Source organism: Mustela nivalis, assembly GCF_964662115.1.
Source record: "Mustela nivalis genome assembly, chromosome: 6".
NCBI classification, from domain to species: domain Eukaryota; kingdom Metazoa; phylum Chordata; class Mammalia; order Carnivora; family Mustelidae; genus Mustela; species Mustela nivalis.
Window position 1 is genome coordinate 61,992,843 of NC_139025.1, and position 15,859 is coordinate 62,008,701.

General features: G+C 40.7%; 1 protein-coding gene and 1 pseudogene across 3 annotated transcripts in view; one reads left to right on the plus strand and one right to left on the minus strand.

The window, feature by feature from the left end:
* The window catches only part of PRORP (protein only RNase P catalytic subunit), a 34,789-nt gene that overhangs the window by 7,975 nt on the left and 10,955 nt on the right, over positions 1–15,859 (minus strand). The gene's annotated exons all lie outside the window — the stretch shown is intronic.
* LOC309867976 (large ribosomal subunit protein uL22 pseudogene) lies at positions 14,650–15,204 on the plus strand (annotated as a pseudogene). The gene has a single exon. The product of its transcript is annotated as a large ribosomal subunit protein uL22 pseudogene (transcript).

Below are 15,859 nucleotides of genomic sequence, written 5' to 3' on the forward strand. Positions count from 1 at the left end.
CTCACCAAATGAAAGATAGGAAAAAAAAAATTCAAACAATAACTTTTTTTTTAATGATTGCTTAAATTTTCATGCAACCGGAAAGATGTGGCTTAAAGAAAAACACAGTTGGGTCTTCAGAGCCATATGCTGCTTTAGATAAACAGCCTTGAGTTTGCTAATATTAAGTTAAAAATAGGGGCCAGAGAAGAACAGAAAAGGATTAGCTTGAACTGCTCTGGGGCACCATCTTGTGGTTTAGAGGTCTACCAGCTCTCTATCTGAAACAATGCAAACAAAGGAGTGTAAGTGAAAGACACAGGAAAGAAAGATGTGTATACAGAGTAGAGTACTCGCCTGAAACTCTGTAAGAGTCTAGCTGTGAGCAGACTTCTGGGGTAAATTCCAAGGCTGGATCTAGTGGGCTGGGTCAGAGTCAGAGGTATACTCAGAACAGTAAAGAAAAAGAAAATTTACCTTAATTCTACATTAGATCAAAAATAAAACTGGGAGGGAGTTCCACTTCTAGGAAGATGGGAGTAGATCTACTTTTCCTACCTCTGCCACTAATTACAACAAAAACCCCTAGCCATTATACAAAACATACACAGAAAGACTTTGAAAGTTTGATGTTCCCCCAAATCAAAATGTTTCCAAACACATTTAAGATATAAAATTCAGCACAGGGGTGGCTGGCTGGCTCAGTTGGTGGAGGGGTTGATCGTGGGGTTGATAATTTTAGCTCCATGTTGGCTGTGAAGATTGCTTAAAAATAAAATTTTTAAAAATTACAGTATAAAATGAGATTTATGCCTATTTTCCCCATAAAGCAAAAAAAAATTTTTTTTTGAGAAATTAAAAAAAAAAAAAGACTGTGAAAGGTAGAGAGAAAAAAGCAGACTGGCTAGGGACCTGGGGGCATGATGAATGACATGGCAGTGTGTTCCCTGGATTTTCTTTTTGCCTTATATATCCTAGACTTGGAGCTAAAGAAGCCAGAAATCCAGAAATGTCCATGGGTACAGACAAAAAGAGCCCAAGAAAGGCCTGTTTTTCTAGCCAAAGGACCAGGAAAGAGGCCACCTGGCAAGACAGAAAACTTGTTTCAATGATGACACCAGCAGACTGATATTTTGTGTGTGTGTGTGTGTATACATACATACATATAGTAGTATCTGGAGAAGCCATGAAAAATGCTATACAAAGAGATACACTAAAAAAATACTATATATTAAAAAATAAAATAAAAAACCCACTATAAGTACACCAAAGTGGAATTCTATAAAAAGTTCACATAGCCCATAGGAAGGCAAGAAAAATAAAACAAAAAAATAAAATGGCAGGTATAAATCTTAACATTTCAATACTAACATGAAATATATATATATATTTTAAAGACTTTATTTATTTATCTGACAGAGATCACAAGTAGGCAGAGAGGCAGGCAGAGAGAGAGAGAAGGAAGCAGGCTCCCTGCTGAGCAGAGAGCCCGATGCGGGACTCGATCCCAGGACCCTGAGATCATGACCCGAGCCGAAGGCAGCGGCTTAACCCACTGAGCCACCCAGGAGCCCATGAAATATATTTTTTTAAGATTTTATTTATTTACTTGAGAGACAGAGAGAGCACAAGCAAGGGAAGACCAAGCTCCCCCCTGAGCTGGGAGCCTGACGTGGGGCTCAATCCCAGGATGTGGAGATCATGACCTGAGCAAAAGGCAGAGACACTCACTCAACCATCCAACCCACCCAGGTGCCCCAAAATATAAAGGATTTTAATATACCAATTAAAAGAGCCTGGTAGAGGCGCCTGGGTGGCTCAGTGGGTTAAGCCTCTGCCTTTGGCTCAGGTCATGATCCCAGGGTCCTGGGATGGAGCAACACATTGGGCTCTCTGCTTGGTGGGGAGCCTGCTTTCTTCATTCTCTCTGCCTGCTGTTCTGCCTACTTGTGATCCCTCTCTCTGTGTCAAATAAATAAATAAAATCTTAAAAAAAAAAAAAAGAGGCTGGTAGAGTGGGTAAAAACACACGACCCAGCTAATATTATCTAAAAGAAACTCATTTCACATATACTAATATAGGCTGGTGGAAAGTTAAAGGATGGAATAAGTTAAATCTTATGCAAACTATTGCAAACTATTCATCAAAGCAAATACAGAGGGGTTACATTGATATTAACAACAGAGCTGCAAAAAATGTGAAAAGAAAGCAGATAGAATGTAAAGGTGAAATAGATGAATCCACAATTACAGCTGGAGACTTCAATACTCCTCTTTCAACAACTGGCAAATGACCTAGTCAGAAAATCAGCAAGCACATGGAAGAACAGAACAATACCATCCATGATCATGGATTGGAAGACTCTAGACAGTAAAAATGTCAAATCTCTCCAAATTGAAATGTGGGTGTTTAAAGCAATTCCTATCAAAATCCCAGCAAGATATTTTGGTAGATATATAGACAGGATTATTATAAACTTTTATGGTAAGGCGAAGAAGAATAGCTAAACCAATTTTGAAAAAAAAATAAAGGGGGAAGAATCAGTCTACTTCATCTTAAGCCCTATTATAGAGCTAATGTAATCTAAATTCTGAGACATTGGTAGAGGGATGGGCACATAGATCAACAGAACAGAACAGATGACCCAGAAACAGACCCACACAAATATGCCAAGGAAAGATAAACTTTTTAACAAATGGTGCTGAAGCAATTGGACATCCAAAGTAAATAATAAACCTCTATTTAAATCTCATACCTTATATAAAAAATTCAATCAAAATGGACCATGGACTCAAATATTAAACAGCTATATAGTTTTAGGAAAAAAACCTAGGAGAAAAATCATCATGACAGGCTATACAGAGTTCTTAGACTTGGTATCTAGACACTGTCTATAAAAGGAAAAATTGATAAATTGGACTTTATCAAAATTAAAACTGCTTTATGAAAGGCCCTGTTAAAAAGACGAAAAAGAAAAGTTACAGACTGGGAGATAATACCTGCAAACCACATACTCAACAAAGAAGTTTCTAGAACACAAAGAACTCTCAAAACTCAACAGCTAAAAAAAAGCAAACTATCCAAATAAAACATGAACAAAGTCCTTTTGGGGCACCTGGCTGGCTCTGTTGGCAGAGAATGTGAATCTTGATCTTGGGGTCCTGAGTTCCAGCTCCACAATGGTGATGGAGTTTACTTAAAAACAAAACAAAACAAAAGAACACCTAACACCTTGCACTAAAGAAGACATACATGATATACAAGCATATGAAAAGACATCCAACATTATTAGCCATCAGGGAAATGCAAACTATAACCCAATGAGGTGTTACCACACATCTATCAGAATGGCTAAAAAATAGTAATAACACCAAATGCTGAGACACTGAATCATTCGTATATCACTGATGGGAATTTAAAATGATACAGCCACTCCAGAAAACAGTTTGGCAGTTTCTTGTAAAACTAAATATGCAACTACCACACGACTGAGTTATTGTATTTCTGGGCATTTATCCCAGAGAAATGAAGACTATGTTTACATTAAAAACTTGTGCTCAAATGTTTAACTAGTTATGTTTATTCATAATAGCCAAAATCTGGAAACAATCCAGATGTCCTTCAATAGATGAAGAGTTAAACAAACTGGTACATTCAGATCACAGAATACTAAACAACGATAAAAAGGAACAAATTATTGATACCACAACAACCTGGATTGATGAGGTCAGGCAAGAAGTAGGTATGACTGTAACAGGGAAACAGGAGGGATGTTGTGGTGATGGACATCGCTCTATCTTGACTGCATCAAGGTCAATATTCTGGTTGTGATAATATAGTTTGCCAAGATGCTATCATTGGAGGAGAGTAGGTAAAAGATACATGGAATCTCCATGCACCATTTCTTACATCTGCAAATGAATCTATGATTATCTCAAAATAAAAAGTAAACAACAACAACAACAAAAAACAAAACCTTTAAAACCAAAACTGGGACTTCTGGGACACCTGGGTGGCTCAGTTGTTAAACGGCTGCCTTTGACTTGGATCATGATCCCAGGGTCCTGGATCGAGCCCTGCATCAGGCTCCCTGCTCAGCAGGAGCTGAGCTCCCTCTCCCACTCCCCCTGCTTGTGTTCCCTCTCTTGCTGTCTCTCTCTCTGTCCAATAAATAAGTAAAATCTTTAAAAAGGAAAAAATAAATAAAAAAAAAAAAACCAACCCTGGGGCTTCTAAGGACAAAGGGGTATGGGACAAATATCCAATGTGTACTGGATAGCCAGAAGAAGATATAAAAGGCAATCTTCTCCTGAAACTATAAGCAGGAAATATATTTAGATGAGAACGATAAGGAAGAATTTTCTTGAGCTCAGGGCAGTCGTGACCACAGAAGCTGCAATCCACTCTGGATTGTTCTAACATGGGAAACCGTGAGATGAGAGGGATAGTTCTGGGCTTGTCTAAGGAGTCTGGAATCTGAGCCAAATAGTAGAACAAACTAAATAGTATGGCTCCTTCTAGAGAATATCTAAAATTCCACATTGACTCCAGAACTTTCTGTGGGTACCTTAAGGCTAACCTGAGATTAGATCTCACAGCTCTTCTCTGTGCCATTGCTCCTTAGGATGTCTAAAGGGTAATTTTCCAAAAACCAGAAGACTAAGAACAAATTTCAGACTAATATTTGATGCAAACATTTTCTGGTTTAAGCTTTCATTCTAACTTGGTTTATCTCCTGCAGGAACAAATGAAAACTTTGTTTTTTGTTTTACTTGTAAGTGACACACTTATTTTTGGCACAAAATTGCTGAAAGGTAGTTCCTGAGCTTAGGGTAAAAATACATTTGGCAGGGCTATAGGTGTTAGAAATAACTGTAGGGATACTCAGGAAGTAGAAAAGCTGCCTGAGAGGTGGTAGAGGCCAATGAGGGCAAGAGCTTTTCTGAGCAATCCTAGACAACAAGTGTAACTTCCTTTCCCTATTCTTAACTTTTTACACCACCGCCTGCAGTCTCTGGCACTTCCTGGGTTGTGTGGACTGTAGATCTTTAAAAGCTCTTAAGCCTTAATATCTGATGTCCACAGAAATTAGATTTATGCCAGTTCTTCAGCAAGGTAACTATAATCAATATACCTCATATTTAGAATTCTCATTACCAGGGGTGCCTGGGTGGCTCAGTCATTAAGCATCTGCCTTCAGCTCAGTTCACGATCCCAGTGTCCCCCCAGCTGGGCTCCCTGCTGGGTGGGAGGCCTGCTTCTTCCTCTTCCACTCCCCCTGCTTGTGTTCCCTCTCTAGCTATCTCTCTCTGTCAAATAAATAAATAAATAAATAAAATCTTAAAAAAAAAAAAAAAAAGAATTCTCATAATCAGATACTTTGTGGAAAAATTTTGGAAACAACCCAAATGCCCAGCAATAGATGGATAAACAAAATGTGTAAATGCATACAACAGAGCATTATTCAGCCTTAAAAAGGAAACAAAAATTCTGATACGTGCTATAACATGGATAAACCTAGAAGACATTATGTTAACATTATGTTAAGACATTAAGCCAGACATGACAGATATTGTACAATTCCAGTTATATGATGTACCGAGAGTAGTCAAATTCATACACACAGAAAATGTAATGGTTGCAAGGGGTAGGAGTTGGGGGATGAGATTATTTAATGGGTATAGAGTAACTGGAACATAAGCAAAAAACTAAAAAACACAGAAAAACTGGTTATCATAAATTTTGCACTATGTACATTTTGCCACAATAGAAGTTTTACTACTGAAATCTAAAAATACAAACAAAAGTAGGTAAAATAGCATAATGAGCTGCTGGGGGGTCTGTCACCAGCTTCGATAACTATCAGCTGCAGGCCAGTCCAATTTCATCTGTCTCCCCACCTAGATTATTCTCCCTTTCAGATTATTTTGAAACAAATCCTAGACATCATATCATTTCATCTATAAATATGTCAGAACGTACATCTAAACATAAGGATCCTTAGAAAAAATAGGCACAATGTCATTATCATCCTAAAATATTAACAATAATTCCTTAATATCAAATACACAGTGTGCATCTGAGTCATCATTTAGTTTTCAAAAAATATGAGGATCTAAAAAGGCTCCATATATTGCAATTGCTTGATTGTAGTAAAGAAATGTTGCTGTTGTCCTAACAGAATTTCCCACCCTTAGATTTTGCTGACTACATCCCTATGGTATCGTGTAACATATTCTCTGGTCCTCTGTTTTTCTTATAAATTGATAGTTGGATCTAGAGACTCGATCAGATTCAGGGATTTTTTTGGATGTGCACTTACGTGTGTGTGCATGCGTGTGTGTGTGCGTATGTACACATGCTTAAATCTGTGGCCTGATACAGTGAAAACTCCAGTTCATTCATCAACCATTAAAGAGTACTTCTCTGCCAGCCAATAGCAGGAGGTACTGGAGATACAGACAGAAACACACAGTCATCCCTAACCTCCAGGAGTTCGTGGTCGAATGACTATAATATAAGAGGGAGGACAAGGGATGAGCACTTAAATCACATGGGGGGTGGGGAGGGCAGTCTAGGAAGTCTCCACAGAGGAAGCAACAGCTGAGGTTTCAGATGAATTATCTGGGCAAGGAATGGGAATGCCATGTTGAAGGTGGAAGGTCTTTATAAGTACACTGAATTCGAGGAACTGCAAGCTGTCAGATGCAATTCACGCAGAAGTGTGCGATGACAGTGAGAAATGCCAGAAAAAAAGGCCGGAATGAATATAGAGGTCAGATCACAAAGGTCCTTGTAAGCTGTGATAAGGAATCTTTTCCCACCTAAAGGCAATGGGGGTAAAGCAAAGGATTGAAAACAGGAGCATGAATGACTCCCAATTTAGAGTGATCAAAACTGTAAACTGCAAGAAGGCTGAGCAAGGAGATCAAGTAGGGGGCTTCTGCGATAATTGAAGTAAGAGACGAGAACGGAGGCCGGGGCAGTGAAAACAGAAAGAGAGCCCTCTGAGAGTTAGTAGAGCAGAGCTGATCAGACTTAGTCATTGATTTCATGTGGGAAATGAGGAGAGAGAAAAACCAAGGAAGACTGGGACGACGGGACAAACGACGGTAGCAAGACAGAGAAGAAAAGCTCACGATACGCCCAGGCTGGAGATATCCAGTGGGCAGCCAGTGACAGGACTCTACTATTTAGCAGAGGGCTCTGGGCTGGAGATAACGATGTGGAGCCATTCGGAGTAGATGAGGTATCACAGGAAGGATACAGACTTACAAGGGAATAAAGCTGAGGATGAAACATGAGGAATATTCTTTTCTGAAGAGTAGAGTGAAGAGAAAACAATTTAATGTAAACTGAGGAACAGCAAGAGATGAAAGGAGAACCAGGAGACGGAAGTCTCTCAGAGAGACTATGAAGGACAGGATAAGTATCAGTGCTTACAGAGACACCAAAGCTCGGCCTGCAGCCTGGAGGAGTCATTTTGATGACACCACGGGGGCAGGAGTGAGATTTCAATTGGTTCCCTAAACTACATACGCTCATAGTTTGCTTTGTTCAGAAAGACTCTGGCTTACAAGCATGGCTCTATTTTGCTTACCAAAAATAACAATCAATTCTGCTTTTTCATTTCAGAAACTGTGTCGTGTGTCCTCTTTGAAATTTCCAACTTCCAGAAGTTTCACTGTGAAGGGAGAAGGTGTTTGATATTTTTTGTTTTGTTTTGTTTTTAAAGAGGGAAGAGACTTGACAATATTTATACTCTGATCAGAAAAAGTCAGCGGCAAGCTAAAAGCTGAAGATACAGGCATAGAGGGGATGATTGTTGGAACCAGTTTCCCGAGAAAACAGGCAGAGAATCTAGAGAACAGGTGAGAGAGAGAACACCTCTAGCACAAAGACCGATTTGAGCAGAGATAAACTGGTTTGACTGTGCGAGGTGCGGGGGTGCGGGTGTGTGTGTGTGTGTGTAAACACGAGCTCACTCCTCCTGACAGCTTCTATTTTCTGTGTGTTGCAGGAGGTGAGTCATTGGTAGAGGGACGGTGTGGGGGAGAGAGAGAGGGAGGCTTGAGGGCAAAGGCACGGAGGAGATACAGCTGGTGTGAGGATGGAAGTGGGAGCCGGCTGCAGGCTGCAGACGCGCAGAGCAAGCCAGTCAGCGTAAAAAGCCAGGAGAGGGCGGAAGCCAGAAGTGCCTAGAGGCAGCAGGAGTGGGGACAGGTGGGAGGTTTTCAGCACTCAGCATCCTGGCTGAGGGAGAGGCTGGGTGAGTAAGTATTGTCCCTTGCTCCACATTCACCTTTGGTCAAAGTGGAATCATAATCGAACCAGCAGTCATCTAATATCAGTCTCCTGATTTGCTACAGAAGATACCATTCCAAATTTACAGGATAGAATAGTATAGGATCTGTGGGTGGGGGGTCCAGGCCTGAGTCAGGAATTTCAAATTCCTGTTTCATTTATTTGCTCAGATTGCTTTATTTTTAAAATGTGAAATCAGGTACCCTCTCACCCTCTCCCCTCTACCACTATCCTTAACAGTATTATGAATGTTTCTCTCTCAAGTCATTCTCAACAAAACACAAAATGACATCACAACCGCATACAATTCCTATATGAAAAAGGATCTCAAAACCATGTGGCTTGCGGGGCACTCGGTCTCTGGCAATGACTCTTCCTTCTAATGACTTGCAAACAACCAGGGGCCAGTTTGATAAGGTGGCCCCGGGGAGGCTGCATGTTAGTGCTTAAGTATGATTCTTTTCTCACCTACCTCTCGACCTTCAGCCCAGCCTCTCTCCTGTCATTGTGGAGGAGTGGTGGGGGAATGGTGAGGAGAAGCTGTATTTACTTCTCTTAGCCTGACTGAAGGGCAGCCCCTCGCCCAATTTTATTCAGCTAGTTAGAGCCCGCTACCCAGTGGATAAGGCACCCAGTGTCATTCCCAGGCACCTTCTTTTTCTTTTTCTTTTTTTTTAAATTTATTTATTTGACAGATAGAGATCATAAGCAGGCTCTCTGCTGAGCATAGAGCCCAACATGGGGCTCGATCCCAAGACCCTGGGATCATGACCTGAGCCAAAGGCAGAGGCTTTAACCCACTGAGCCACCCAGACGCCCCCACAGGCACCTTCTGATGCTGGCTGGTATTCGATGAGTGAAATGGGAAGTTAAAAGATTCCTGCACTCAGCCGTGGACAGTTTTCTTTAAAGGATCTAATGTAGAAGGGGAGCTTGATTCAAGTAGAAATTGTTCCCACTGAAAATGGTCACCGGCTATTACAGGCGCAAACTGTGAACAGGTGGGGTATTTGAGGAGGAAGGCATCATGGCACTTGGCCGGTCTAAGTTTGGAGGCCTCATTTTTCTCAGATAAAACCATATAAAGTGCTCACACCAAGGAAAATGTGAAGTGATTTTGTTTTTGACCTGTCTCCTCTTTATACGTACACACAGCTATAATGCAGCACCTGAGCTGTGAAAGGAAGCAGATCAATTTTAAATAGAATGTTGAGGGGTGCCTGTGTGGCTCAGTTGGTTAAGCATAAGCCTTTGGCTCAGGGATTGAGCCCCGCATCAGGCTCTCTGCTCAGCAGGGAGTCTGCCTCTCCCTCTGCCCTTCCCCGCCCAAGTGCATATGAACTCACCCTTTCTCTCTCTCTTTCAAATAAATAAATAAAATCTTTTAAAAAAAATAGAATGTTGATGTTAAAGAGATTATTTTCCATTATCTGTATGTAGAGAGACTTAAAATTCCATAAAAAAAAAAAAAAAAAACAGAAAGAAGTTCTTAGAATAACCACGAATAGCCTGCATATAGCTCCAGCATAGAAGAATACCAATTTCTAATACCAGTTACATAGTTTTCTGGACACTAAGACCAGGAAATACACATTCACTTTTTATGCTATTGCTTCACTAAAGACAACCTCATGGTAACCTGGGGGTTGAACTGGGATGGTTGGGGGGTGGAAGGTTCCTATTTGAATTTGGCTGGGTTTTAGGAGATGATAAGTTTAAGTCAAAAGCAGAGGAGAGAAAGCAAGAAAAGTAAACAAAGGTTCTTTGGATCCTTTTCTTTCATGTACATTAATTTTGACAATTATTCCCCCTCAAATTAATTAATTTTGACAATTTTGAGAACATAAAATCACTTTAGAGATGCAATGATCGATGAAACTCTATAGGAGAAATGTTCTCACAGACTCAGAAGACTATAAACACAATGTTTATAAATTGACACACTGTGCTCTCCACAAAGTTTGCAGCAGAAAAAACAATGCAAGTCATAACTTACACTACAACAATGGAGTTTTCTACTTGTTTCTGTGTTCCTAACATCTTCAGGTGAGCTCATAACCAGTTTCACTTCTCTTCTTTGTCTTTGTAACACTGTTCTCTTGAGCTAAGTTTCAGGAAAAGAATTCCTGCCCTAGAGATAGTGCTCAGGTGACTGTTATTCCACATTTTTCTATGTACCTCTGAATGCCACCATGGAAGAGTGCAGAAAACCCACCAAAGTTGTGGCTCAAGGCTTCTTGTCACATTTTCATTTGCCAGCTACTTACTGATGGGGTCTAGTCCTCAGGTCTACCTATGACAGCTGCTGCTGCTGCTTACAGAGAGAGAGACAGAGGGAGAAATCATTCTTTACTTAAAGAAGATTAATGAATTTCATTGCTGGAACTGTTCAAGAGCTATATACCAGGTAAGGTCTACATTAACACTTGATGAAAATAGGTACTTGGAAGAAGATGAAAAAAGGAAATGTTTTAGAGAAGCAGTAGAAGCTGGGGTGAGGTGAGGGAAGGAAACTTCTCTGGGTGGTATTCCAGAAGTGGAAGCTTCAAAAGCCTTGTGGCGGAGTTTCAGAGAGGAGAGGCTGTGACTGAACCAGAGTCCTGCTCCCATCTCTGGGACCATGTACTCTGAACGCAGAAGATTTAAAACTTTAGTGACTGATTGACTCCATAAAGTTCTTCAAATCTCTTGGAAGGAAGTATGTACACAAAATACTATCACTTTATTATGACGTCATAAATGATCCCACTATATCACATTAGACTCACCATGTCCTATATCCTGCTTTCGTCAGTCTCTGGTATTTTGGGGAGATTTCAATGATCTCATGTTGTCTTTAGTCAATGAAACAATTCTACTGAGGAAGAGAAATGCCCTTCCTGACTTGGGAACATCCTGTCAAGTGTGGGATGTGTTTCCTGCGTACCGTGTCTCTCTGATGCCATTAGCACCCACACAGTTGTCCAGCCTTTTAGAGAATGATTAAATTGGCCAAGATGGATTTCCCCATCTCGCTGAGAGTCAGCGCTGTCTAGAAGACAGAAGATTTCACTCCTGACTCATAGAATGACTTTTCTCCGAACATTTACACACATTTTTTGGTCTTTTTAGTTTCTCTGTAAGATATTTGCGTTTCTTTTATCACAGTGAGGCAGAAAAGGACAGTATTTTGAAGACTGAAAACTAATTTCAGGAAGATTAAATTAACTTACTTTGATGCATTTTAATTTCTACTTTCAAAATTTATTAAAAATTTCCTCCAGGGTTCCAGATCCAGTTCATGTATGGGGGGTAATCTGCTCACAGTGGTAAAGAATGTAAATACGTTCAGGCCCACAGGTACCATTTAATGACTAGAGGAGATAGCATAAGATGAGGGGACTGTGGAGGCTTGGAAATTTGTGTAGTCTTTCCTTGACTGCAGTGATTCACATAACTTCTGTTTTAGCACAGAGCCACATACAACAGTGCACTGTGACTATTGTCCTGTCAGTTCAAAATAGACAAAAGACCTAGGAATATAAAAAGACACCTTGGGTATCCCCAGTTAATGTTTCAAGTCATCTCTATAGCTCTGCAATGGAAGGGCTTATACAGTAAATAAAATTGAAAAGAGACATAAAAGAGACTTTTCCAATTTATAGCTAGTACTTAATAGTATAGTAATTAAGAGCAACAAGCTTTGATGTCAGGCTGCCTAGGTTTGAATTTTGGTTCCACTATATCAGAACTGTGTGACCTTAGGAAATGCAGATTTCCTCTTTGGGCTTGTTTCATCATTGGTAGAATGGAGATACAAATTGGGTTATTATGAGGATCAATGTAGATGTATTTAGCTACACAGCACATGGAAAAGTACTTAGTAAGAACTATCTATTATTAGAAAGTACAGCGTGGATTAGTACATTTAGACCTCTCAAACCTCACCGTATCCACCCCTCCCTCCCCTCCCCAAAAAGGAAAGAGAATCAAAATGGAAGAAAAAGAGAGATTCTCACAGACTTCGCTGATTTTTGTGTTAATCTCTCTGTCAACACTTGTTAATAGTGAGGAGAACATAAGCTTTGAGGTTAAGAAGTCACACACAATCTAATATTAATCCCAATTGAAATCCCAGTAAAACTGTAATACAGAGCCTTGTAAAATGACAAACCCACAAGAACTCGGAGAACAAGAGGGGAGATAGCCGCAACAAAATCTGGAAGCTGGAAAGGAGATGGACAGGTGGCCACTAACCTTGCAGATACAACAAAGTCAGATTTGGAGGGGTAAGCTAAGAACCAACTTAATTTCTCAAAACAATCCAGAACTAAAAGCAAAGGAGGCATACTAAATGGAAGTCTAGCTCCTACCTCTGGAGAACTGGGTAAAAGCTATTAAAGCAATATCAGAGTCCTAAATTTGCTTTCCAATCCCACATCCATATTGATTCTGCTGGGGCGGGGGTAAGAAGTCTAAAGGCTCATTACCTGGATGTGATGGTTCAAAGGATCTCTAGATTACAGTACCAAGCTCATTTGACAGTGCGTGTCCCATACTGAAAAATAGGGATTACGTGAATATATGCGTATTGAAATTAGAATGTAGAGAAACTCAGACCTGTCTCCTTCCTTGGCTCTCAGAAACACTGGCACTGGTGAGGCCTTTACCCAGCAGGCAAGGGACTGGAAACACGCCTTTGGGGAATCTGACCAGGCAAAGGAAAAAACCCTAGAGATACTAATTGGGAATTCCCCAACATATGGCCAACCCAGATCACCCTGCTGTGAAGTCAACAGTCAATAACCCCACCTACACAGAGCTTCTAATCCGCTGTTATGTTTAGATTATGTTTAATCATAAGCAGATAGCAAATAATCATCACAGGGTGGAGAGCCTGTGAAATGGAAGAGTCTAAAACAAATAAGGAAAATAAATAAGCAAAAGCCTATATATAAAGGGAGAAGGCCCAAAATAAACTGAGATATCCTATGAGATAATGGGGGGCCTGAGTGGCTCAGTTGCTTGAGCCTCTGACTCTTGATCTCAGGATCATGAGCTTGAGCCCCTAGTGGGGCTCCGCATTAAGCAGGGAGTCTGCTTGAGATTCTTTCCCTCTGCCTCTCACTCTGCACGTGTGTGTGTGCATGCATTCTCTAAAAATAAATAAATCTTTAAAAAAATCCTATGAGACCATGCATTCATTAAGCTTTTTTTTTTTTTTTTTTTTTTTTAAGGAAGAAAATAAAGGGCTCTTAGGAATTAAAACATGGCTGCTACCCGGAATTAAAAAAAAAAAAAAATTGGGACGCCTGAGTGGCTCAGTTGGTTGGACGACTGCCTTCGGCTCAGGTCATGATCCTGGAGTTCCGGGATCGAGTCCCACATCAGGCTCCCAGCTCCATGGAGAGTCTGCTTCGCTCTCTGACCTTCTCCTCGCTCATGCTCTCTCTCACTGTCTCTCTCTTAAATAAATAAATAAAATCTTTAAAAAAAAAAAATCAACAGAGGGGTAGGAAGAGAATATGGAAAAGACTTCCTTTGGGACACCTGGGTGGCTCAGTGGGCTAAAGCTTCTGCCTTCAGCTCAGGTCATGATCCCAAGATCTTGGGATCAGGTCCTGTCGGACTCTCTGCTCTGCTCATTAGGGAGCCTGCTTCCCCCTCCCCCACACCGCCCCCCCCCCTGCTTCTCTGCCTACTTGTGATCTCTGTCAAATAAATAAATAAAATCTTAAAAAAAAGAAAGAAAGAAAGAAAGAAAAGACTTCCCAGAAAAGGAGCAAAGAGATAAAAAATAAGAAATTTAGAGGACCAGCCTAGGAGATCTAACATCTGAATAAGAGAGAGAGAGAGTAAGGAAGGGAGGAAGGGAACAAACAGGGAAAACAGAGAGAATTCATCAACGAAATAGTCAAAGAACATTTCCTAAAACAGTAAGATAGTGGGTTTTTAGAATGAAATAGTCCATGGGATTCCTAGGTGGCTCTGTGAGTTGTGTCTGCCTTCGGCTCAGGTGATGATCACAGGGTTCTGGGATTGAGCCCCATATCATCAGGCTCCCTGTTCAGTGGGGAGTCTGCTTCTCCCTCTCCTCTGCCCTTCCCCCATGCTTCTGCGCTCTCTCACTCTCTCTCTTTCTCTCAAAAAAATAAAATCTTTTCTTTTTTTTTAAAGAACTAAATAGTCCATTGCATACTCAACTCAATGAATGGCAAACAGACCGTATCAAGTCATGCTACTGTAAAAGCTTAGAACACTGGAGACAAAAAGACAATTCCAAAAGCTTCCAGAAAGAAAAAAGCAGACCATATAGAAAAGACCAGGCATCAAAACGTCTTCAGATTTCTGTCCTTCCCATAAGCAGCCTGAGGTGATCTTTGAAAATGGTTCACTACTCACTTGACCCAGAAAGCCCTACAAAATGATGCAAACCAAAAGGTTCAAATCTTCGCGTTCACTTTAAGAACACATGTGAAATTGCCCAAGCCATCAAGGGTATGCATATCTAAAAAGCCACCAAGTATCTGAAGGATGTCACTTCATTTGCAGAAGCAATGCATACCATTCCATCACTACAATGGTGGAGCTGGTAGGTGTGCCCAGGCCAAAGTGTGGGGATGGATGAAGGATGGGTGGCCCAAAGAGTGCTAAATTTTTTACTGCACATTCTTAAAAATGCAGAGTCACACTGAACTTAAGGGTTTAGATGTAGATTCTCTGGTTACTGAGCACAGCCAGGTCAACAAAGCCCCCAAGATGCAGCGTAGAACTTACAGGGCTCATGGTCAGATTAACCCAACAGGAGCTCTCCTGCCACACTGAGATGCTCCTTACTGAGAAAGAGCAGACTGTCCCTAAGCCAGAAGAGGAGGCTGCACAGAACACAAAGATATCCCAGAAGAAACAAAAATTACGGCTCGGGAGTCAATTCTGCATAAAATAAATGCAAATAACAGTAAGAAAAAAAAAAAGTTTTCAGATTTCCAACACTGCAAACAAAGCACTGTCTTCAAAATTCTGAAAGAATGTTTCTAACCTAGAGATCTATTTTCAGCCACTCTTTCATATATAAGAATAATACAAAGACACTTTCAGACATGGATGCCTTCCAAAATTTTACCTCCCACGCACCTTCCTTAGGAAGCTCCTGAAGAATGTTTTCTACCAGACACTAAACCAGGAAAGAGGAAGGCAGGAAATAGGAGAGAGAGAATGGGAAATGCATGAAGGATGGTCAAGAGTGGTTCCAGGATAAGGGCTGTGTATAAGAACCAGAGGGCAATTGATCAGGATTAGAAAGTGCCTTGAGAGATGCCCACACTAGGGACAGTCATCACCATGATCCCCACTGCCATGACATTAGCATTTTCACTGGAGAATCAAGTGCCTGTGTGAGCTCGTACTTGGCTGTCTTAAGCAAAGTCTGGAGTTACTATACGCCCACTCCTTGCCTTGCTGCCTGGATCAGTGAAGACTTACATTTTACTGAAAAGGCAAGAACATTTTACTTTGATCTACTCTTAAAAACTGGAGGAAAGCCACATGAGTTTAGAGGCAGTAAACAGCAGCCTGTGATGTTTGACCATATTTCTG